At 45.2% G+C, this 26121-nt stretch overlaps 1 long non-coding RNA gene across 1 annotated transcript in view; it reads right to left on the bottom strand.

Moving 5' to 3' along the window:
- Window positions 1–2407: 2407 nt before the first annotated feature.
- Window positions 2408–26121, bottom strand: part of LOC142829890 (uncharacterized) — an 89472-nt gene continuing 65758 nt past the window's right edge. The window contains exons 2-3 of the long non-coding RNA XR_012904790.2: window positions 7818–7890; window positions 2408–2840 (exon numbers count right to left, since the gene is read on the bottom strand). This is a non-coding gene — a long non-coding RNA (uncharacterized LOC142829890). The remainder of the gene's footprint in view (window positions 2841–7817; window positions 7891–26121) is intronic.

Genomic DNA, 26121 nt, shown 5'->3' with positions numbered 1-26121 from the left:
GATAAGTTGTACAGAAAATGCTCTGATTTATTTGTGTATTCTGCCTGAAGATAGTCAATCTCTTCTACTGTTCTTTTAGTCTATGTCCTGGAAAATGTACGACTTCACAACAAATGGAAAAACAGGCTTGAAAATAATGATACCTTCCCTTAGTCACATGAAACTAGGCCCATGCACAACACAGAACCCAAGCCATTTTTCTTGGTTCAGATGAATAGTATTCTCCTGGTACAACATGATCTAAAATCAATTTTGCCCCTACCAGACCCTCCCATCTTTGCCTATATCCCACCACATTCTCATAGATCTGACAGAATCTGCTTCGATGAAGTTGGCTACTCTCTTCTGATCTTACATGGAAAATTCTTCTGAATATGCAGAATTTAAAGCTTTAGCCACTTTAGTAGATGTGTCTAGACTACAGGATTTTGTTGACAAAAGTCCACTTTTGTCGACAAAACCATACCTGCGTCTACACTACCGCCTCATTCTGTTGACAGTAAGTCAACAGAATGCGGCAGTTTTGTTGACAGCGGTAAACCTCATTTTACAAGGAATAATGCCTTTGTCGACAGAGTTCTGTTGACAAAAGGTCAGTGTGGACACGGGGTTTTTTTTTTTTTTGTTGACAAAAAAAGACCTCCAAGGAAAACCCCTGCTGAACAGTCCATCTTCAGGGAAAACCTCTATTTTTCCTGTCTGTAGCCATGTTTTAAAGGCACAGACACCCTGGGTAGCCATTCTGACAGAAAGCTGGCCACAGACCAAGACTGTCAGCTTTCAGCTCTCCCTTCTATGTGGCCATGTGCGAAGCCCAAGATCCCCGAGGCCCCCAAGGACCTTTGAAGGAGCCATCACAGGTGTCCTCTCAAGGAAAAAAGAGAGCTCCAGCCTGGTCAGGGCCAGAGGTCCTGACCCTGCTTGAACTTTGGGAGGAGGAGGAAGCACTCCAGGCCCTGCACACCCCATGCAGAAATGCAGACATACACGGACGCATGGCTCTGGGGCTGGCACAAAAAGGGCACCACCTCAGGACATTGCAGCAGTCTGGGCCAAAGTAAAGTAGCTCAGGCAGGGCTACACCAAGGCCCATGAGTGCAGCTCCTCCTCAGGTGCAGCAACAATGCACTGCGCCTACTATCAGGAGCTCGACCGCATCCTGGGTGGTCGGAAACTGCTGTCTGCCCCGGTGCTAGTGCAGACGGGCTTGCACACACTGGTGCAGCACTGCCAGGAGGGGATACTGGACACAGAGAAGCAGGTTCCAGGAGAAGACGAGGAGGAGGAGGACACCACTGAAACTGCGGTGACCCTGACACTGCAGCCTGTCCCCCAGACCCAGGAGGCCTCGCAGGCATCCTCTGATGCTGGTGAAGGAACATCAGGTGAGTGCAGTCAGGGTCACAGACACAGAAGGGGGGAGGTGGGAGCAGAGAGGATGCAGAGCAATTCGCACATGTCTTGGTCTTCCTGGACAGCTTGCATCTCTCTGTGCATGTGCAAGCAAGTGGGCAGGCAGTGGTTATGTGGGTGGGGGCCCTGGGATCCAAGGTGCTCCAGGCCCCTGTCCTATGTCTTGTGACCCACTGTGGCTGCACACTTCCCTAAGGAGTAGGGGCGAACGTTGCCCTAGCCACAACAGGGCCCCTGTGAGGCTGGGGCAGCTGGCAGGGCCAGACATGGCCTTGCAGTAACAACATTCCCATCCCTTGCTGTAAGGACTGATTCATTGAGCTCAAGCAGGGACAGTGTGTGAATTCCTGACACTGATCAGTTCTCCGTCTTCTCCTCCACAGCTGGACCTGCTGTTGCTGACCACGAGGCAACACCCGTACCACCACCCTCCTGGTCCCATGGCACCCACTGGCATTGGTGGGTCTACAATGACCTCCTGAGGAGGCATGTTGAGGCCATGGAGAGAATGGAGGACACCATGGCAGAAAGGGCAAGGGAGGAGGCTCGCTGGCACAATCGTCTCCTGGAGGATTTCCTCCCCCAGTGAAGCATTATGTGTGCCACTGTCCAAGAGGCTCTGGCAGTGCCAGGTCCTCTCCCCCTGGGGACTCCTTCCGCTCATCCGGCTCTAGCCTCCTCTGCCCCCCTTCCTCTCCCTCAGCCATTGCCACCCCTTTCTCTCCCTCAGCCCCTGTCACCCTTCCAGCCCTGCCCCCGCCCCCTCGCCGCTAGGGCAGAGCCATCTGCAGCTCCCCTCACCCTCCACCGGCACAGCCCTGACTCGATCCCGAGGACAGCAGGGTCCATGGACCCGAGGTGGCAAAGGTTTGTGGCCCAGGCGATACCGCCATCATCCGTAAGCTGCCTGCCCTCCCTCCTTCCCTCCCTCCTCCAGGTTGACACCCCCCCTTTCTCCCCCAGTTTTAAAAACAGTTGAAGAGTTTACAAAAGGGTTTATTTTTTATTACATGTTGAACATTTCTATTTTTTATTCAAAGTTATTTATTTGAACGTTAATTGTTAATAAACATATTTTTGAGATTTAACATGGTGTGTGTGTCTTAACAGCCTGGAGGCTGGTGCAGGGATGGCTTGTGGGAGGAAAGGTTTAGGGATGGGGGGCCCCAGGCCCAAAGGCTCCATTGGGGAGACCTTGGGGAGTCATTGGGCTCCAGCTAAGAAGCGCTCACGCAGAGCCTCCCGGATGCGGACCCCCGCCTGATGGGCTTGGTGAACAGCAGCTGTCAGAGGCTGTGCAAACTGCCTCCCCTTCACTTCAGCCATTGCCCCCCAGCCTGGGAGAAAGGCCTCTCCTTTGCTCTCCAGCCCAGTGAAACCATCCATAATGGTGTATGGGGCTCTGGTAAGTTGATGGCCCTTACCACCTGCAGAAATAGACACATACAAACACATGGAATAGGAAGTTAGAGGGGTTGCCCAAGTCCTTGGGAGGTTCCCCTCTCTCCCTCCCCCCCAAGACCCCAGGATTCCCTTCCTCTCTCCCTCCCCCCCCCCCCCGGCGATTGCTCCCAGCAGTAGGGTGGAGTGAGGCCAGGAGCCCTCAACCACCTCCCTTCCATTGCCCCCCCCCCCCGTGCCCCTTCTTGTTAGATTCCCCCTACCCCTTATGGACTGCATCCCCCCAGAGGGACTTATCTCCATCAACACTGCGCCAACAGTAGATCTCCCCGCACCAAACTGGATTCCCACTGACTGGTAGCTGTCAGGAGTGGCCAGCTTCCAGAAGGCAATAGCTACCCTCTTCTCCAATGGGATCGCAGGGTGCAGGTGGGTGTCCTGTCATTGCAGGGTGGGGGTGAGCCAGGTACAGCACTCCTGGAAGGTGGACTTCTGCATCCTGAAGTTTCGGAGCCAACCTGGTCATCCCACTGTACAGGACAGTGCCACCAGTCTGTACTTGTCTCCAGCCTCCAAAATCACCTCTCATGGAAAAAGTTCAGTGGCAAGAACAGTGCTGCTGCATCCTGCAGGAGGGGCTCCAGGCTGGGTTCAGAATCCGGACTGGGCATTAGCAGCATGAAGGTCTCATGGAGTTGCAGCAGCATTTGAAGCAATATGGAGTGGGGCCATCACCTGCCCAGGGGCAGCTCTGGCTCCATGGCAAAAAAGGCATCTAAATCAGAAAAATCTCCAAAAAAACAAACCCCAGACTGCTGTGGTGTCCCAGGAAGCAGGGTAGTCACAGCAAGCACTGCAAAACCTTTGCTATCCCTGTAGGAGGTAAGCAAGGCACCTTCAGAAGCAGAGCAACGGCTGTTCAAGGGAGTCCCCTTAAGCATGCGTCTCTGCAAAGGGCAGGAAGCAGCACCAGGAAGTACATGCTGCCCCCATGCCCTGCCAGAAGTGCTTCCGGGTGCTTTCTTTTGTCGACAGAGCATCCGGTATTCTGGATGCTCTTTGTCGACAAAGCGGATTGCTTTTTCGATCCGCGTAATGCAGTCTAGACGCTCTTTGTTGACAGAGACTTTGTCGACAGTATCTGTTGACAAAGTCTCTGTCAACAAAAGCCTGTAGTCTAGACGTACCCATAGAGACTGACAAAGCTCCATGCTTCACTATGGACTCCATCTTTTCTAGCCTGTTTTCATCAGGTTTACATTGAGCTCCTGGTTTTCAGTGAGTATTAAGTATATGCAAACACAGGGCTTAAATGCAGCCAGAGCTGTTCTATTTTCAAACCTGTGAGGCAGAAACCCTGAACCCTGTGTGCCCCACAGAGCTAAAGCTCTGAGACCTTCCCCACATCACACAGTTGGAGCGCCAAATGGGAGTGTGGGAAGGAAACTCTTCGAAATACTCTGTGAAAAATTAAATCCTCTGAAAGTGTGACTGGTAACAAGCCAGTCAGAGCAGGGGTGAAAGTAACTTGTTGTTTCATAGCCCCAACTCCAGGTAGCGACTCAGGGAAGAGAGTAGGAGGGGTTGGGGTTATGTGGGGGTGTAGAAGTCAGGGTTGGGAAGTTAGGAAGGGCTCAGAGCAGGGAGCAATGGTTTGGAGGGTCAGGGCAGGAGGCTGGGAGCATGGGGTTGCAGGGAGTAGGGTTGGGAAATGTGGGGGTCAGGCATCAGGACAGGATACTGGGTGTATGGGGGGCTCCGAGCAGGGAGGATGTGGGGGTGCAAGAGTCAGGGTAGAGGGCTAGGGTGGGTAGGGAGGCGAGGGCAACATTTCAGGAGGATGGGAGGGAGCTCAGGGCTTGGGCAATCCCAGACTGGTGAGGAGGGCGCACCCCCAGCCAGCTCCTTCCACATTCCTCGCTGCCTACTGCTTAGTGTGACAGCCTGCAGGAAGCCCTGAGAGCCAGGCTGGGAGCACACATCCCCTCTCACTGCAGCCAAGTTCCCCAGCCAGATGGGGTATATTGGGGCAATCCAGTTTACTTTCACCTCAGAATCAGAGGGATTTGACAAAAAGGAAATACTTAGAAAAAATCCACCTTAAAGGACCTATTTTCAGTTTCTTTTATCTTAAATTAATTAACAGAAATACTTGAAAATCATCAGGAAATTCAGTTTTTAACCTTCATATTATATGTTGCAAATTTGGGAAAGATTAATTAATGTTCATATACTATAAGGAGATTGAACTCCTGCTTTGAGTGGAAAAAGTGAGCCTTAACCCATCTACAGAGGTGCTATTGTGCCTCTAATAAATTACCTCATTTTGGAGTCCACGTTCAAGGAAAATGACCAAGAATTTCATTGTGAGTTTTGCTGAGATAGGACTGTAGGATCAAACAACTGATTTCTTTCTAACTTTAGGATAGTTGGAAAATATTAATTCAAAGAACTCAAACCATCCATTCTAACTCAATCTTAACATCGAATACTGTAGCCAGACACAAACCCCATCTTGTTTTTCCACGAACCCCATCTTGTTCCCCCCCCCTCCAGAGAGCAAGAGAAAGGCAGTCAGCCTTTGATGCCCTGGGAACGCAGGTGTGCTGCCTGTCCATGACTCTACCATAAACAGAAACCAGACAGTAAATGGACTAGCTGACGACCCGGGGCCTCCTGTCGCCCTGATGGCTAGTACCAGTAATTGACACGCCTGCACTGTCCCAGGAGAGGAATCTTCACCCATCACATACCAGAGGTGCCCATTGTCTGCATTTTCCCAGGTGTAAATTATGCTTTGCACCCTTCGTGGGAAACTTGGTGTTCAAAGCCATTTTTCCTAATTGGCCACTTGAGACCAGGAAGAAGCCTACATGACCCAAGGGGTATAAAAAGAGGTTCAGCAGCCCACCCCATTTGAGCTCCAATCATCTATACCTGCTGGCAGGTATTGATTGTCTCCCGAAGTCTGTGGGATGCCCAACCTCGCCCTACTTCTTCCCAAGGGATTGAGAGAAAGACGCTGGCCACGCCAAGTCTGGAACGCAGGGGTGAGAATATATACCTGCTATGTGTCTATTTTGCATGCATTTAATAAGAGCTCAGAGAACCAAAAGGGTTTCATGGTACCTGTAAGTGACTTCTTAGTGTAATTTCTGTCCTGTCCTTTGTAGTGGCTGTGTTATCTGTAACACAGCAGTAGCATTTAACAACTAAGTTTACCCTGTAACAATAAAATAGTAACTGTTTAAGCTTTAACCTGACTCCTTCAGTTGCTATAACAGAACCAAGCACAATTTAAAAGAACTTCAGCCGGTCATTAGGGACAGATATAGGGAGAGCTTGGGCATTTGGATTTGTGTCACACCCAGGTGGCAAAATCCACTGGGGCACCTTTCAGTCTTCCCCAAGGCTACCCGCTGCGAAGGAATTACGAATTCTAGCAGCTGAAATCTAAGGTGTAATAAGCTCTTCCTATAAACTCGGGGCGTCTGAGAGCCTGTTGGCTGCCCTCTGCGACGGGACCCCGGTCCTAGCAGTAAAGTCACAGACGTTAAACCATTTTTCGGGGCGCCCTCCAGCCTCCTAGGCTGCCCACTGCAACTAGACTTTGTGTCTCAGCAGTTGAAGACTTGGGTGTAACACACACGCACACACTGCCCTGACCGTCGGCTGACAAATACACCCACGGATGACCCACTACAGGCTTGTTTCTTACTCAAAATATACCCTATTTGGGAGTCTTTAAAAGGGAAAGTCATCGTATAAGTGATGATTTTAAATAACCATCGCCAAAATGTTCCTAAGGACTTGGAAATGGAAATTAGAATTTAAACAAGGATTAAATACATTTCACTCCTTCACATCCATCAAGTTTAGGTGGTTGAGAACAGCCTTGCTTGTAATTTGCTCAGACCTCCTTAACTCTTATTTTTCTTCTTCAGAGCCTAATGTGAATGTGATTACAATGCAAATATATTAATAAGTCAAACTGTCTATGATTAAACACTTAATCAATTCTATTTCACTTCCATTATCTTGTTTAGCAATCATTACCTGTTATGCTGTATGACAAATTAACAATTACTGACCTAATGAGTATGAGGAATTGGAACATAAGGAATAAAATGGCATTTGATCAACAATCAACAAATAAACAAATTTACTGGATTCATGAAACCTGGAATGTTTCCCTTTCTGCAAAAAACACAAACATACCAAACAGCCTCCAAACCTGCCTCTCTCCATCACCTTACTTCACTCTATCCTGCTCTCTCCAGATCCAAATGGCTTTTAAACAGGAAAGTGTCACATTTAAAGCTAAAGTATTTAACTGACAGGTCAGTTCTCTGATTACAGTGACAGTGGTAGACTTACTGTCGGCACAGCATTCCGGAAAGAGGAAACTGTTGAACAATGCTGGATCAGCTAATGATATTATTTATGACCCAAACCTCCTTTATTTTAGAATAAAAGCTTTGCGCACATCACTCATACAGAATGCACCAGTGTGCATTTTTCTCCACTCGAGAACCTAATATCTGTGGACACAGGCTACCTTGACTTTTGGCCACAAATGACACATCTGTAATGTTTGGAACCTCAAACAAAGAATGGCTGCTTCATAGCAATAATATTCCATTGGGGATACTGTAGCTGGAGAGCACTTACAAAGACTGTTAAGTTCTCCAGCTGCTCTGTTCAGAATTGCAGAGAGGAGCCTTTCAGGCTCTACAGATAAGTGAGATAATATCACATATATAACGGAAGATCAAGTTTCAGGCAGTTTCGACCTCCAGTTCCCTGTGCATCCTGAACTGGCCTTCACCTTCTCTTGTCATGTCATATCCTATCTGAACTCAAATAGCGGCTTTGTCTTTTTATTTTTACCCATAATGTGCCGTGCATATATGTGGCACTCTATACATATATATTGTACCTTTCTTCCTGAGGATTCTCAAAATATTTTATAAATAAAATTCACAGTACCAAGAATCACTTACCAAACATGACTGTGTAGCCTTTTCTGGGGTTGTATATAGCAATTTCTTAATAGTACACCTAAGAGCTATGCACCTGTTTAGGACAAGAAGAGAAAAACATTGTATCTAGGTCAAATTACACAGTGAAATGTATATGGGCAGAAAATAATTTTCTTAAGACTTTTAGGGTACATCTAGACTACAGGCTTTTTTTGACAGAGGCTTTGTTGACAGATACTGTCAACAAAGCCTTTGTTGAAAAAAAGCATCCAGACTGCCAGACACTCTGTCGACAAAAGAAGGCACCCAGAAGTGCTTCTGGCAGGTCACAGGGGCAGCCTTAAATTCCAGGTGCTGCTGCATGCTCTTTGCAGAGACGTGTGCTTAAAAGGATCCTCCTGGACAGCCGTTGCTCTGCTCCTCCTTCTGGCTTGCCTACCTCCTAGAGGGAAAGCAAAGCTGCTGCCATTCCTGCTCTGGTTGCCCTGCTTCCTCGGACACCACAGCAGTTTATTTTCAGGTTTGTTTTTGTGCTTTGCACTGTGTTTTTGGCCCTGGAGCCAGAGCTGCTCCTGGGCAGGCAATGGCCCCACACTGTGATGCTGGATGTTCTGCGGCATCTGCATGAGAGCATCATGATGTTTGTGGCAGAGCTGGATTCAGAGCCCAGCTTTGAGCCCCTCACTCAGGCTGCAGCCCTATTGCCCTTGCCCCCAAACTTATTCCTGGAGAGGCGAGTTTGGAGGCTGGACATCAGTTCTGGCTGGTGGGACCGGCTTGTTATGCAGCAGTGGGATGACGACCAGTGGCTCCGAAACTTCCGGATGCAGAAGTCCACCTTCCAGGAGCTCTGTGTCTGGCTTGCCCCTGCCTTGCAACACCAGGACACCCACTTGCGGCCTGCCATCCCCCTGGAGAAGCGCATGGAGTCCAGTTCTGGAAGAACACTTTAGATTTTTGGAATGCAAAAAATCACTTTAACTCCATACTCATCACTCAAGTTTCTTTACTTGCATATGATGAAACTAAGCTTGAATTGGTCATGCGCAACTGTAGGGGGTGGTATAAGATATCTGCCACACATCCCAAATTAAAAAAAAACAAAACCCCTTTCTTTATATACATTTTCACATCACCACATATTTGCTGTATGTTGCATTATGTTTTGGGATTGGCTTGATTGTTTTGTCTGAACTGATCCCTACAATGTACTTTCTCCATATACTATCCATGTATGATTTATTCTTTACATTCACAGTTTATCCTATCCCAATTTTCATCCAGTGGGTTAAACTAATTTGGAAAGAGGCATTCTTATTCCAGAATTATAGTGTCCACCCAGATCGCTAATCAGGAATATTTAATCCATTTTACATCTGTATTTTACATTATTCTGGAGTAATTTTAATGTGCAGACCAACTGTCAGTATTGGTGAAAAATATTGGGTCCACTGATTTATCATGACATATGATATGATTGCTTACCTATTTATATATTTCCTCCAAAATATTAGGGGATTGTTGGTGGATATAGTGATAGATTTTATGTGAAACTGCATATGTATCCTTCCTGGAGAATTACAGTACTTACCCACTAGCCCTTGTATTCCTCCACGTTTTGTCTACATTATATGAATTTTGGACGATGAGAAAAAGCAGAAAAGAACAAAAGTAGAATTTCCATGAGAATACTGCGTATATCTCCATTACAACATGATCCATCAAGTCTGCCTCATAAAATGGCAGCTGCTGGCATCACAGGTACATGATTTCTACTATGACAGATTGTACCTTGATGTTTGCCACTTTTACAAAACTGTGATAAATTTTGTACAAAGTATTCCTTGTGCGGTATCATTTGGAAACTCACAATTTGCTGATAAATATTGTCCTTGTAAAAGGTGTGCATGTGTAAACATTGTATGTAAAGTTATAAGATCATATTGTATGACATTGGTGAGACATGTTGCAAGTTTAGAAATGCAGACACAGACAAGTTCCTTAAAGACAAAAGTAAAACTGGTGCCTTTGGCAGGAGTTAGCATAATTAAATGGAATATTACGTCAGTAAATGGCTATTCTTTGGCATTTGGAGGAAGTGTGTGAGTGAAAAATTTACATCTTGGCAGACAGACTTGCTGTCACCTGAACCTCAGCAGAAGATGACTGTGATGACAAAAATCACCTTTTCCCTCATCTCTACTCAAATCATCATCAACATTTGAAAGACAAAAGAATCACCATTGATCTGGGACAGAAGTCCCTGCTGAGAAATTCGGGCAGACTGCTGTAAACGTGGTGAGAAAAACCTTTTGCTCTGAATTAATTTATTTTGTTAAGTTAGTCATTAGGTATTTGCATGTTACCTTTGTAAGTGATTTGTAACCAATTCTGAGTTTTATTTCTTATTACTAGTTATCAGTTAAAATCTCCCTATATTAATATGTGTGTTGTATTGTTTTGTCTTTTCCAATATTGGATTGAAATGTTTTGAAACTTGCATTTGAGAGAAGGAGTTTGTGTGTATCTCTGAGTATGCAGTGCGCCCAGCCATATGATAGCATAGTCATCAGCCAGGCAAAGAGATGGTAGCCCCAGCATCAGGATAAGACAGTTGGCACTCATCAACAACATACATATTACTTTCTATTAATGAAATGATGAACTTTCTAAAAGCTTGTATTGTCCTTGGGGGTTCTAGGCAGTGCAAGATTGCATTTTTGGGGACAAATCTAGGATTGGGAATTTGCTGGTGTCACTCATCAATATAATCCAGGAGTGACTGATAAGCACTCTAATCTCATAAGGGTGGCTGTGGTTTTGCATGCCAGAGTCTATATGTGAACAGACTGGGAGTGGATACCCTCATAGCAGAGCAGTGGAAAAGGCACCAAAGGGGAGAGGAACAGCTCTTGAACAGTCCAGACTGTACCTTGGGAAATGGTCTGATCTCTTTAGAAACTTGTCAATATAATTCAGACGAAGAAAAGTTGTAACAGTAACATACATCATACTGCCAGCCTTGTACTACAGGATGTGTTTTTATATATGTATCTTTGTGTGTGTTTAATCAGCTTCACACTCAAGCATTTAATTAGAAGGCAAAGGAATTTAAGACGTGAGTCACTTCACGTACCTTGACAATAAAATACATGCCAGTGGAGATCTGCTGAAGGAAATGATGGAGGTCTACATGCCTCAGGAAATTATTTGAAATAAATTGAATGGCTTTATAATGCCAAGAGTCATCAGAGCTCTATAACTCCTTTTCAACAAAGTTATCTAAAAAAGAAGATAATATCTGGGAAAAAATCAGAGTATATAGTTGATTGTACCTTTCTAGTCACAAATTGTCTGTGTTTAACTGGGTTTGCGGTTTTGTTATTATTTTGTTTTGTGTTGGTTTGGTTTCTCTGCCTGCTGGAAACAGCTGTCCACTTAAATGTCCATTCTGACACAAACCAGTATTAGGAGAAGCAAGTAATAGCAAAAAAATTAAAGAAAGCAATATACAATAAAAGTGGAATCGGGGCATCATTCTGACCTATGAAATGACAGTTATGCAGTCTTGCAATTTACTGCATTTAGTGGGGGTAGTTCAACACATCTACAATAGAGACAGTAACTGAATTTCTCACATGTGTTCCCTGGACATGCATTCAATAGGAATATGCAGTGCTGAGAATTCACTATCAGATTACAACTCTTCAAAGCCCATTAAGAGTTTGAGCTCTGGATTCAGTGCAGCTGAATAAAATGTGTGTGCTGGGTTCCTGCTCAGAAATATGCCCATTTAGTGACATTTCCACAATAGAAAAGTAAGGCTTAGGTCTTTTTTTTTTTTTGGTATGTAAGGATAGGATACTTATATTTTAATTAGCGTGTTGCAGCAGATAGTATAGCCATAATTATATTGTCTGGTGCCCTGTATGAATAAAAAAATCCCGCATCTTGAAATTAGTTTAGGATGGTTATTATTGTGTTAGGTAACATGACACTGTATCAAGACCACTATCAACATAAAACAGAAATCATGGTATAATAAAAATGAGTCACCAGAAATCAGTTGTTAGAACACCTCTTTTCCTTCTTCCCTTTCTGAGACTGCCTCAGGGATATATTAACTATTCTTCCTGTTTGTTCTCTAGACTGTACTTCCTACTGCAGAATTGCTGTAAGCCCTGAAATTTCTTTGCATTGATCTAAAAATGCCGGACCAGTTTCTTGAATAGTCTTGGGGATAGCTTTTGGGTTTTTTTCACTAAAAGTCATACGCTATGTCTGCTGCTTTCCCAGCCTTAACAACACATGAAAGGGGTTCAAAGGGCCAGAACTAGTGAGGGCACACATTCAACTTGAAAGGCATTTTTTGAATTGATTTTGTGATGACTCACTGCAGCAAAGAGACAAGACAGATTTTTATAGCCTTAATTAAAAAAAAAGACTTGCCAAAATGTTTAAAACTCTATTTTGGTGATACTGAAAATCAAAATGAGACCATACTTTGTAAGTGTTATCAATTTTCCATTTGGCTAATATTGCTACTCTGCTCTGTGCCCCCCTCCCTCCAATCTCAGAGCACACTCCATCCCCTGGTTTCTAGTAGATCTTAAAATTAATGTGCTTGTTTCTTTCTATTGCTTATTACTACCAAAATAGCACCAATGACATCAATACAACCACAGGAATAGAGTTTGCATCCACTCTGCTACTGCTGCAAAGCCAAGCAACCTGGGAACACAAAGAAATGTGTTTGTGTAGGGCCACTGTTGTGTGTGTTGCTCTTATGAAACATATTAATGTAAAGAAACCCCAGCTGAGTCCCATATAACCATGTTTACTAAGTATGCACAAACCTAAAAGATCTAGGAACAAGTGTACTGCTCATGTACTGGTGACTGGCATTTTCTAAAAAATCCCACAATGATTGGCACTAGGAGGCACACAAATGATTTAAAGGGATATTTACATATTCCTGTAATTACATCCACCTAAACACATGCATTATTTTTTTTCCATTTGATTAATCTGATGCTTTTATGAACAGTAACTAATTTTCCTCTGCATCTTTTGATACCTTCAAATGATATACTAGCAGAATGCATGATTTTAAAAACAGCAATATTTTTTTTTCAGTTGGTATGAGGTTGGCAGATGAGGTGATCTCAGAGTGAGATCAATTCACAGGTCAATTCACATGTGGTATTCAGATCAAAGCCGTTTGTGGTTTTAGTAATTAAGCTTCATAAATACTAAGGCTGCGTCTAGACTGGCACGATTTTGCAGAAATGCTTTTAATGGAAAAGTTTTTCCGTTAAAAGTATTTCCGCAAAAGTGCGTCTAGATTGGCACGGATGCTTTTGCGCATCTTGGCTGCAGATGAGGTCTCTATCTTCATCAGGCACCATTCTTAATGGTGGTCTTCCAGGTTACCCAATCCTCCACCTGCCTCTCCCAGGTGTCAGTGTCAAAGTCGCACTTTACTGAGGTGTTCTTAAGAATGTCTCTGTAGCACTTCCTCTGCCAGCCATGAGACCTCATCCTAGTCCTCAGCTGAGCATAGAAAATCTGTTTAGGCAATGGTGTGTCAGGCATCCTGACCATATGACCAGACTATCGTAGCTTCCTGTGGACTATTAGTGCCTCAATGCTGCAGGAATTGACTTCTGCAAGGACACTAACATTGGTCTGTCTGTCCTGCCACATGATGCCCAATATTCTCTGCAGGTACCTTTGGTATAGTAATCCTGGAATTCACATTTATCAGTGGCTTAATGCGATCTAATTACAGAACATGCCACCAGTTTGGGGTGTCTGTTGACAATGTGCTCTGCAGTTGTGAGCTACTCCAGATGGTATCACAGTTAGATTCTTTATTGCTCCCTATATATAGGCCTCTAACATCAGAACTAGTATCTTAGCACTTGCAGCCATGTTTTTGGAATTCTGATTTTGTGTCTGTAGTGGATACCTTTGCATTAGAAATACATAAGGATTTGCATCTTCAAAAATAGTAGGTTGTTTTCAAGCTCCTCCGTTGAACTGTCTTGTTCCCCAGGACATGTCTTTACTACTCTGGGGCTATGTACACAATGTAAGATGACAAGGACTCAAGAGTAAAACCTGACAGATGTGAAGGAACTATACTTGAGATAGGTCTCAAGCCAAGTCCATTTACAGCCTGTCACTGTTTGTTAGCAGACAGAGATACCCACATGCACTGAGGTCTCGGAAACATGGATTTTTCTGTGATTACTCTGTGTTGTTAGTTCTGTAGCTATCTAAGATAATTTTCCAGATGCCTTTTCAAAGGCAGGTCTGCCTTCCATTTCTGAACAAAAGCAAACAAATTAACCCTCTGGGGCCTATGAACAAGGAAATCCAGATGTTATTTCTTATAATAAGATTATGTATTTAATTCACACACAAGGTTTTTATCACATCAAGGCTATAACAAACTAAGAGGCAAGAAGGGACACTAGAGCTTCATTATTTTCCCCATGTTTTTGTGTTGCTTGTTACTTATATTAAATAAGCCCACTGTGCCTGTAACTAGGATGTTCCCTAATGCAGTTAAGTCTCACTAGAACCGTTAAGAAAGAACTTACTTATTCCTCTCAGATTTCACTTTCAGCTGTTGAATTGAATCAACTGGGAAAGTGAAAATTATGACGGTCAGGAAACTGTGGGCACTTATTACTAGATCTTTCATTTTGTTTTCCTATCTCTCCCTCTGCAGCTGCATGATGCCATTTTGTAGTCAAGTAAGGAAGAAAAGTAATTGTAAAGGGCAGTTGCTTTAGTTATTATAAACTAAAAATCCTAAAAAAGGGGGAGGGAGGGGGAGAGGATCCAGCAAAAATCTTTTGGCGGGCTGAGCAAAGGAAGATATGTAAAAAGGGCATTATGTTGTTGCTAAGAAAAATGGTCATGTGTCACAGTCTCTTACATGATGTCTTTTAATATTTGATTTTGAAACCTTGCATTCCTGTCATCTTGCAGCTTACGCCTGTAAGAGCTGATAAAGCACAAGACAGCTGATGTGAGAGAAAAAGAAAGGAATAATGACAAAAGCCACAGCAGAAGAGATCAGGCTGCAATTTGATTAGGATCAGCTGGCGATATGGCCTTGGTTTGCTGTACTTTAACAGAGACCAAAGGAGAGTGAATCACTGATTATGGTCTGTGTTGATTGATAAGCCAGAATGTACATGGCTTTGGCATAAGAGAAGTGGGGGGAGAAGAAGAGTGGAGAAGTTTCTGTGGTACCCAGATGGTTGGTAAATCTCATTTTCTTTTGCACTTTTCAGATATATCACTGTCTAGACATCCCTTTTGTGTGTTCAAAGCCGTGCGCCGTGGAAATGTGTATCCAGGCACAGGCACAATGTCTTCTCAAGATTGTTTTCCTGGTGAACGAAGGGGTGGGTAGAAAGTCTTCTGAAATCTGAAATAGTTTCTCTACAGACATTACGTTTTCTGTGGTGCTTGGAAAGAATCCTGGGGTGTTCATTATTAACACACACACACATAATTAACCACAATAAATGAGGTGAAAATACTTTTATAGAAGAGATGTAAATCAGCAAAGGAAGGGAAGGCTGAGTGATCTCAGCTCTGCTGTGCTCGTCACAATGTGGGAAGAGGTTAGAGATGCTATGCTGTTGTTTACAGAAAGGTTGTAAAGCTATATTTATTGCCAATCATACACACTTCACATGAACACTGCAAGTAAAAGTGCTCTGTAGATAGGACAGCTGAGCCATGAAAAGCTGACACACCAGTAAAAGGCAGATGCTTTAGAAAAGGGTCAGTGCCTTAAACAGTGAAGTTAAAAAATCCACAAGTGCAACTGATCGTCCCCTTTGAAAAATGGGAAGGGGATCAAGATCAGATGTGGAGAGGAACTCGAAACAAGGTGAGTTCATTCCTCTGCAATTTTTTCCTGTCCAGGAACATATGACATCATCTGGGGCTGTGGGTGGAAGCTAGAAGTAGACGGGATAGCTCTGGAGACCTGGTGCAAGATATGATGCTGTATGTTCTGATTTGCTTTTTTCAAAACAATAAGGTGCTGAAATAGAAGCATTAAAATTAGAGTATATTTGGATGAGAAAGTAAGTGTTAATGTACCTACAAATTCATCATTTAATAATCCAATAAGTATTAGATTAAATAACATTTTTAACAAGCTAACATTTATGTAATAACTGGGAAAAATCAATGAGCTTAAACTGCCTATACAGGATTAGATATGTACACAAGCTACGTAAAGATAAAATTCTCCTGGATGGCTGGATTTCTTACTATGTAAAGCAGGGATGGGGAACCTAAGGCCTGGGGGCTGGATGTAGCCCCTAGCTTGCCTGGATTTGGCCCCTCAGGTTCAGGGCTCCCCTGTAGCATTGGGGATCCTGCAGCAGGGGAACTCTCATCCCCCCTCCCTCTGCAGAGGTGGAGCACCCCCAGGTGTGTTAGGGGAATGTGTGGAGTGTCTTTATTCTTCTCAATTTATTTATTTACTTATTTATGCTTCTCACTTGTGTGCAGCCCCAAGTGATTTTTCTGTGAGTCAGCGGCACCCGACCCAAAATAGGTTCCTCTCCCCTGATGTAAAGTTTCACCATAGCCTCACAGATATGAAAGTTAAAACTTCCAGATAATTTGTAAACAGATTTTATTGGCTCAAGAAATTTAAATAATCACTGGCAAAGGTTGATACAAAATTACATACTGTTCTGAATATAGAATTTTTAATTTTCTCATGGACATTCCGATGGCATTTGACAGTGGAGTATCTGTGTGTTTCATGCATATTAATGAATTTATCTTCACAATGTCTCTGGGAATTGTGTGTTGGGGGGGGGGGGGGGAATTACTATTATCCCCATTTAATTGATGGAAAACTGAGACAGAGATTAATGGACACTTTGTTTCTCTATTATGACCCCCAAATCCTTTTCAGAGTCACTGCTTTCCAGGACAAAGCTCCCATTCTGTAGTCATGGCATGAATTCTTTGTTAATAGATGCACATGACTTTGCCATTGTCTACATTAAAACACATTTTGTTTGAATAGGCCTATTTTACCAAAATGTTGCAGTTTGCTTATACTTACTTTCAGATCACTGATAAAAATGTTGCACAGTCATAGAAGTAGTATCAATCCATGGGGAACCTCACTGAAATCACCCCCAGGTGATGCTGATGACAACTACTTTTTGACATATGTAAGTTAGCCAGTTTTAACAGCTGTTTTATTGATATTGTATAGTGCTTATTTTTAACGAGAACATAATGTGGTTCTGAGTCAAACACCTTATAGAAGTCTAAGTATGTAATGTCTACACACTTGCCTTATCAACCAAACTTGTAATAGCATCAAAAATGAAATCAGGTTTATTTGACCAGACCAATTTTCCATAAATCCATGTTGACTGGCATTAATTATATTCCTATTCTTTAGTAAATGAATCCTCTGTCAACTTTTCCATTATTCTACCCATGATTGATATTAGACTAACTGGCCTATGATGTCCTAAATCATCCTGCTTACTGTTTTGAATAACAATCATACTTTTCCTGTCTTTTGGAATTTTAAGATCCATTAAAAATTTTGATCAGAGGGCAGCTATCTCCTCATTCAACTCTTTCAACTTGGATGTAGGTTACCTGGGTGTACTGATTTTAAAATTTTTGCCCACAATAAATGTTGTTTAAAATCCCCTTAGTACTACATCATTTTCATATGATACAAGTACATCATCCTGCTTCTTTCCAAATACATGGTGGCTACGTCTACACTGGCCCCTTCTTCAGCAGGGGCATGCTAATTTTGAACTTGGGAATAGGGAAATCCGCGGGAATTTAAATATCCCCCGCGGGATTTAAATAAACATGGCCGCCGCTTTTTTTCCGGCTTGGGGAAAAGCTGGAAAAAAGCGTCTAGACTGGCACAATCCTCCGGAATAAAGCCCTTTTCCGGAGGATCTCTTCAAAGTAGGAATAAGAGATCCTCCGGAAAAGGGCTTTATTCCGGAGGATCGCGCCAGTCTAGATGCTTTTTTCCAGCTTTTCCCCAAGCCGGAAAAAAAGCGGCGGCCATGTTTATTTAAATCCCGCGGGGGATATTTAAATCCCCCGCGGATTTCCCTATTCCCAAGTTCAAAATTAGCATGCCCCTTCCGAAGAGGGGCCAGTATAGACGTAGCCAATAGGAACACACCTGCCTTTTGTGCTTTTAGAAGAACTCCTCTTTATTTGTCCTTACCATTGGTTGCAATGGATTTTTCCCTGATATCTTTTGCTCCTTTTATTGATTTTTTCGACACTTCATTGCTTCTAATTTATATTGATTGCTATCTATATTTTTTTCTATTGTCAGTTTTTTATTTGTAATTGGTCCCTTCTTGAGTGTATCATTCAATACCCTCCTTCCAACTTCTGCAACAAATGAAGCTGGGTAGCTTCCTTCACTGCACAATCCTGATTTGTCCCCAGAGCAAGTCCATCCTACGCATTGAATGTAGCAGGGGTTCCAAGGAAAGAAAACTAATAGCATTCTATGTGATCATGTATTCAAAGATGGTATCATAATACAGACACACAGAGAGACTCAATTAATATTGCACTGACCATCTTATTTTTGGCCTTTATGTACTTATGAATGCTTTACTTAGAAACTTTAACCATCTTTCAATATTTTTATTATGATTTCATATGTTTTGAAGAAAGCAAATTGAAAAACAGTTGTGCACCCTGTGGAAACAGACTCCTACTCACACGGATCATCTGCAAAGTTAGAACATTTAGATCCACCACAGATACCTCTGCCACCTGAGGTAAGAGAGTAACAGGTGGCAGTAGTGGGTATCATCCTCAGGGTGTGTCTAGAAAAGTGGCCTTTTGTCGAGAAAACTATACCTGCGTCTACTGTATCGCAGCATTCCGTCAACAGTAAGTCGACATAACGCGGCAGTATTGTTGACAGCGATAAACCTCGTTTTATGAGGAAAAACACCTTTGTCAACAGAGATCTGTGTGTGGATGCAGGGAGCCAGTTCTGCCAACAAAAAAGGCCTCCAGGAAGAAGCCCAGGTGGAAAGCTAGCCTTTACATGTACGGCACCACTGTAGTTCCTGGCTGCAGCCTCTTAAAGGCACCGGCATCCAGACAGGCCTTGCTGTCCGGCAGCCATGTCCTAGCCTCAAGGTCCCCCTGGCCCTTCTCAGGACAGAGACAAGGACCCACCCAGGGGCAGCAAAAGGCAAGCACCAGCCTGGTCAGTGACAGAAATCCAAAACCTCCTGAGCTCTGGTCCCAGAAAGGAGCCCTGCAGGCCCTGCAAACACGCCACAGTAATGCGGACATTTATGAGCACCTGGCCCAGTGACTGGCCACCAAAAGGCATCACCCCCGCACCGTGGCACAAGTGAGGGCCAAGGTAAAGGAGCTGTGGCAGGGATATGTCGGGGCCCGGGACCAGAACTCCCACTTCGGGGCAGCCCCCAAGACCTGCCCTTACTACCAAGAGTTGGAGCAGATCCAGGGCAGTGGGGAAGCCCAGACTCCACTGCATATGGTGGAGTCCGGGTTACCCCACCATATCGTGAACCGACCACTCCTGAGGGAGGAAGACCAGGCAGGAGAGGTGGGAGAGCTGCATCAGGAGGAGGAGGAGGCAGCAGGGACCCAAACCCCAGATGCCTCCCAGGCATCCGCAGATATCCGGGAGGGAACATCAGGTGAGTACTTTGAGTGGTCACCACACATGGGAAAGTTGGCAGTGTGGGGGGTCAGCTAGCCCCATTGCCACTGTGGGGCCCCGTGAGGCTTTCAGGCTGCTGCCCAACTCACACGCGGTGTCACGTGTAATACCCCTGAGTCTCCTGTCAAAAGGAGAGCCCCTGACAGCCACAGCATGCACTTGGGATAGCAGGGGTGCACACAGACAGTGATTGTCTCCTCCTCTTTCCCTCCACACCTGAAACCTCTACCCAACAGGGGAGCACCACACCTGCCCACCACCATCCCGGACCCGTGGCACCCGCAGGCACTGGCGGGTCTACATGGACCTGCTGAGGGAGCACGTAGTGGCCCTGCAGGACCTGAACAGGACCCTCCAGCAGAGGATGGAGGCAGAGGCCGAGTGGGGCACCAGGCTGCTGGATGAGCTGGTCCAGCAGCGCACTGACATCTGTGCCACAATGCGGGAGGTCCTCGGCTTGCCTGTCCCTGTCACGGACACCACTCCTCCTGCACGCCAGGTCCCAGCTCCCCCAACTCCTCCATCCCCCCCAGCCCCTCCTGCTCCCAAGCCCTCACAGGCCGAACAGCTGTCCCCCCACCCCACCTGCCCAGGCCAGGGCTAGGTCTTGTTCACCCGATCCCAAGGCCGTGGTGATGCCAGGACGCAGGAAGGTGGCAGGACACTGCAATCAGGGAAGCAGCGGCCTGCTTGAGTCCCCCGCCCCCCCCCTCCAGGTTTTCAGTCCCCTACCACCCCAGATAAAGGTCATTTCAGTTATATAACAAAATCTTTATTTTTGAGTGAAAGATTTATGTTGTCTATAAACATTTGAACAGTACACAGAGAATTTTTTTATACATTTAGCACATTTTCTTTACTGATAGTGTTTCAAATAAAAAACTAATGTCTGTGTACAAAGAAACCCGTGTGTGTGTGTATTCTTTATGGGAAGAGGGTGAGGGTAGTAGAGGGACAGGTAGGGGTGGGCCAGGCCAAACCCCCCATGGAGGAGGCCCTGGGGAGAGTCAGTGGGCTCCTTCTGAGAATTTCTCCCTCAGGGCCTCTCGGATTTGGACACCAGCCTGGTGAGCCTGGCAGATGGCAGGCCTCTGGGGCTGCTGAAATGGCCTCTCCTTGTCATCAGCACCTGTCCCCCACCCCAGCATAAAGGCCTCCCCTTTCCTCTCCACCAGGTTATGGAAGGTGCATCCATCTCCGGTATGTTGCATTTGCCCATCTCCAGCCATGTGAGGAGGCAACGGAACCTCCCTTTCAAATGTCTAAAGGTGCATTGCGTGTTGAAAGATGCGTGTTGAAAAGCTCCTTGCTCGCATCCAGGTGGCTGGTGTAGGGCTTCATGAGCCATGGCATCGGGGGTAGGCTACGTTGGCCACTATGCACACCAGCATCTGCACGTCCCTGAGTGCAAGGTGCTGCTTGGGGAAAAACATTCCTGCCTGCAACCTGCGGTACAGGTAGGAGTTCCTGAATATGTAGGCATCATGTGCCCGCCCCAACCACCCAACACAAATGTCCATAAAGTATCCCTGGTGGTCAACCAGGGCCTGCAGCACCATCGAATAGTAGCCCTTCCGGTTTATACATTGGGCTGCTCGAGGGGACGGTGCGCAGATTGCGATGTGTGTCCCATCGAGGGCTCCTCTGCAGTTTGGGAATCCAAGGGTGGCAAACCCGGCAAGGATGTTGTCCTGGTCCCTGAGATGGACAAGACTCTTCAGCAGCTCCGGATTGATGGCCCTCGCCACCTGCAACACTAGACAAATAGACAGATAGAAACCAGGGAGTTAGACAGGTTACCTAAGGGCTTGGGAGGAGAACCCTCCCCACAACCCACCCATCCCCTTGTTAGGATGCCCCCCTCCCCCACATCAGTGCAGGGGTGGCCGAGGAACGGCCTCCAAGTGCTACTCCATCCCCCACACCCCCTTGCCTGGCAGTCCCCCTTTCTCACCCCCCGCCCCACTCAGCAGGGCCTGTTCCCCGAAAGTGACTTACCTCCATCTAGACAGCCCTGATGGTAGACCTCCCCACGCCAAACTAGTGTCCCATGGAGTGGTAGCTGTAAGGGGTGGCCAGCTTCCACAGAGTGATTGTGACCCGCTTCTGCAGGGGGATAGAGGTCTGCAGGTGAGTGTCCTGGTGTTCCAGAGCAGGAGCGAGCCAGGCACACAGCTCCAGGAATGTGGCTTTCTGCATCCAGAAGTTGCAGAGCCAGTGGTCGTCATCCCAGAGCTGCATGATGAGCCAGTCCCACCAGTCTGAACTTGTCTCGTGCCTCCAAATTTGCCTGTCCCCAAAAAGGTTTGGGTGCAAGGGCAGAGCTCCTGCATCCTGGAGGAGGGTCTCCTCGGTGTGGTCCAGGTTCATAGGGGGCAGGAGATTCATGACAGAGTCATGCAGATGCAGGAGAAGCTGCAGTATTGCAGTGTGGGGCCATTGCCTGCCCAGGGGCAGCTCAGGCTGCATGGCCAAATAAAAGGTGAAAAGCAGGAAAAATAAACTGCTGTGGTGTCCGTGGAAGCAGGGCGACTAGAGCAAGCACTGCAGCAGCTTTGCTTTCCCTCTAGGAGGTAGGCAAGTCAGAATCAGGAGCAGAGCAGCGCCTGTCCAGGGGGATCCCTTTAAGCACGTGTCTCTGCAAAGGGCAGGCAGCAGCACCTGGAAATAAAGGCTGCCTCCATGTCCTGCCAGAAGCACTTCCAGGTGCCTTCTTTTTTCGACAGAGCATCTGGCAGTCTGGCATAATGTAATCTAGTCGCTCTTTTTCGACAGAGGGATGCAGTCTAGACGTAGCCTCAGTGTGGAACAGCACCTAGGGGGCAGTGTAATTCTTTTTTGCCATAAGGTTGCTCAGATATTTCCGATAGCAAAGGAATGGTGAGTTTTAGGAATCTTGGGTTATTCTGCCATTATTTCCCCAAGGCTGAACTCTTCTTTCCCCTCCTCACCTCCAGCCTGTCTCTGGCTCTGCGATTTCTCTCCACCCCCTGTTCCTCTGAGTCCTGTGGGCCCATCCAAGCCATAAGCCAGAGCGTAACCAGGTGACCACAAGGCAGGGGTATGGGCTTCTAATGAAACCACTCCAGTCTGCTCAGTGTCACTGTGTTGCTGGAGATGCTTCCTGTCATCTGGTAGTTTTGACAGCCTGCTTCAGCCTGTGCCTCTGCTCCTGCTCAGTTTACAGCTGGTTGCCTGGCTGTTCTGATACTTGGTCTTTTCGACCTTCCCAGTCTTTGCTTCTAGGCTCTGAGTTAGAGTCCCGGTATTTCTCCTAGCTGGTTCCACATCCCAGTTCCTCCTCCTCCCAGCTCTTAATCCTCAGGTTCCTTGTCCAGCCGTCCCAGTCTCATCCTCTGGGGTCCCACATCCAATCTCTCTTCCCCTCCCCCAGTCCCTGGTTCTAATTTCCTTGCCCAGCTAGTCCCAGACTCCTGCTCCTCCTGTTCTTTGCTCAATCTCAGTCCCCTCCACTGTCTCTTCTTATGCCTCCCTTGTCCCAAATCTTGTAGGATCCTAGACCCAATCCTGTTGCTCAGACAGTTCTGTCTCCCTGCATCATCTCCCGGTCTCTTTCCCATAAACTCTTTGTCCCAATGGACTCCTCCGGTCCAAGATCCTATTCTTCATCCTCTCTGAATTTGAATCATCTTGTTTCTTTCTCCTCTGTGCTGCCTTGGGAGCCAGTAGTGGAGGCATTGAGAGCATAGAAGAGACCGTAGCTCCATATCAGGCCTTGCCAGGCTGGATGAAAATGGCAGGGGATGTCCTGCTCTGCTACTTCAGCCCTGGGCTGGAGCATGTGTTGCCAAACTCAAAATAAATTTGTACTGAACATGTGCAGGCTGTGATCCTTCAAAGGCTTGCAACTTGGCCAAATGTAGATGTTTTGCACAGGAACAGCAAAACTCACATTCCTAATACAAATGTCACCTCCCTGCCAAATTTCAAATCCCTGCTCCAAAGCTTTTTGATTAAACATTTGTAGGAATTCTTTTAACATTGGCGAAACAATGGGTTTTTTTTCCAGTAATTACACTGACCAACCTCTTCTAGATAATATTTTTCAAAATTTCAGCCTGAGGCAGACACTTGGCATTGGAAAATTCCAACCCATATGGATTAGGGTTGGCAGTCAGAAGCAGCTGGAAACAAGGTCTTAAGATGAAATGTTGGGTATCCTTAAATAGCCGCTCCATCCATAATATGTAACCTTTAATACTGAAAATGTAAATACTTAATTTAAATACCCAATACTTGAATATTAAAATATTAATGTATATTAGATGATGATTTGTATAACATTCTTGCATGTTACAAATATTCCTTTTTAGCAAGATGGAAAAAATGTATTGGTATTTAATGGCAGCAGTTTTCCTAGAGGCTACAATACACCTGAAATTTTAAAATATATTTTACAGTGTAGTGCTTCTAAAACAGTTTTAGCCTTGTGAATACTGAACAGAGTAGAGAGACATTTCCTTTAAGCAACATATTCTTCTTTTTATGATTTCCAAGTACTGACTAAATCATTCAGAATAATTGAATACTAGTTGACCTGTTGAGCACAAATGCCTATTATCTTGTTTACACTAGTGCTCTGCTAGTAGCTTGTAAATCAGTTTCTCCACAACAGTCTAACATTGCTTTGAAGTGTGTTTTGGTAATAAGGAAAGTCATATCAACTAGAAGAAATAGTAAGTTTGAAAGAAATTAGAAGGAAAAAGAGTGGTTTGGACAAAGACTGATCAACAGGCATGAGCTTTGTATCCATCATTTCTTTTCAAGGAGGCTGCATTCTGACTCTAATTATGGTGATACTCCAGAAAAAATGCTTGCTTTCTATTTCTATTTTTCTGTGCCAAGGAACAATGCTGCTTTAATCTTGCAATTTTTTTACTCACAGGAGTAATCCTTATTCTCTCACACAGTCCCTATGAGTTCAGTAAGACTAATTTTGTGAATAAGGACTGTTAGTGTAAGCGCAACTAGTAGGAAATGCAGGTTTGGCATGAAGATGTGTAAGGTTAACTGGTTAACCCTTAACAGGCGAGGCTTACTAGTTCTGGTTAATGGGTGGGGCCTGGAGCAGCTCCCTACCCAATGTGGGTAGGGGGCTGCTCCAGTCCTGTGAGGCCCTCCACATACAGAAGTGTTCCAGCCCAGCTGAGTGCGGTGGGGAACCACTCCAGCCCTGCCGATCTGCATTACATTTAACTTGTTAACCATTTAAATGGGATTTTAAATGTAGTTTGGCACCCTAACTCTCAAAGATATTGCCAGGTTATAGATTTAGGACTAGATATTCAAAGGTATTTAGGAGCCTAACAGCCAGATAGGCACCAGTGGGATTTTTCAGAAGTGCCTAAGCAGGTTTAAGTTAGGCCCTTATCTCAAATTGACTTCACTGAGAGTTAGGTTCTTAACTGCTTAAGTACTTTTGAGAATTCCACTAAGTACCTTGCTACATTTTTCAGTGCCTAAATACCTTTGAATGTCAGGCCCTTGTATACTTGCAGGCTAGGGTCCAAGCAGAATTTTCCAAAGGAGAGGGCCCCTCTCTAGTAACATGCCTATTGGGGGGGGGGAAGGGAGAGCAATGAAGTGCCCCTCTTCATCCTGCGGGAATGCAGGCAGCCCAGCCTATTACTTCCTGTGGGGACAGGGATCTGCAGCTGTGGGGCTGCCCATGCAGCTGTCTTTGGCATGGACCGGAATTAGAAGGCAGCCATTGCCAGGTCTCTGAGGATAGCCAGACAGATATATCAGCTCCGTGCTCCCCTGTTATTATGCCACTGCTTACAGGCAACATAGTAATGTAGGAGCCTCAATTTATTTCAATATATTCTTCTCTGCACATGAACAGATTAGCTTTTAAGCTTAAAAATTCACGTCACAAAAGTGCATGGAATTAACAAGGAAACACATTACGCGTGATCCATTATAGCCTGTGATAAAGGAAAATTGCATAGCATGTGTTTCTATACCAAAGAAGCAGTCAAACCCATTTTCTTTTCAAATTGTTTTAGAGAATACTCTCTTGGGCTGAAGCTTTGGATACCCATTTTTTAAAATAAGTTTGTGTCGATAAATTATAAGGTCTCTGAAGGTTTGTAACAGAAATTGGAATTGAGACCTGTGATGGGTATAAGAAATGAAGTCCTTGGGTAGAGTGTGAGTGTGTGTGTGTGTGTGTGTGTGTGTGTGTGTGTGTGTGTGTGTGTGTGTGTGTGTGTGTGAGAGAGAGAGAGAGAGAGAGAGACAGAGAGACAGAGAGAGAGAGAGAGGTATCAGAGTAATTCATTGTGTGTTGGTGTGGGGGAGGAGGAAGATGCAGGGCAATATATTGAGGAGTCTGTATAGGGGGAGGCAAGTTAACCTGGTCTAGAATTAATTGTGGAGGTTGCTGGGAAAAAATTATTCTGGTGGGGAAGAGAGAGAATGGGGGAAAGATTTGGAGTCACAGAGAGAATGGGGGAAAGATTTGGAGTCACAAATACGGAGAAGAAAGCTTTTAGTCTCTTTCCCAATCTGTCTCACTTAAAAGGCGAAAAGCGC

Source organism: Pelodiscus sinensis, chromosome 6 (assembly GCF_052426305.1).
Source record: "Pelodiscus sinensis isolate ZL-2025 chromosome 6, ASM5242630v1, whole genome shotgun sequence".
Classification (NCBI taxonomy): domain Eukaryota; kingdom Metazoa; phylum Chordata; order Testudines; family Trionychidae; genus Pelodiscus; species Pelodiscus sinensis.
Note: the sequence above shows the minus strand (reverse complement) of the source record. Positions and strands in the feature narration are given on the sequence as shown.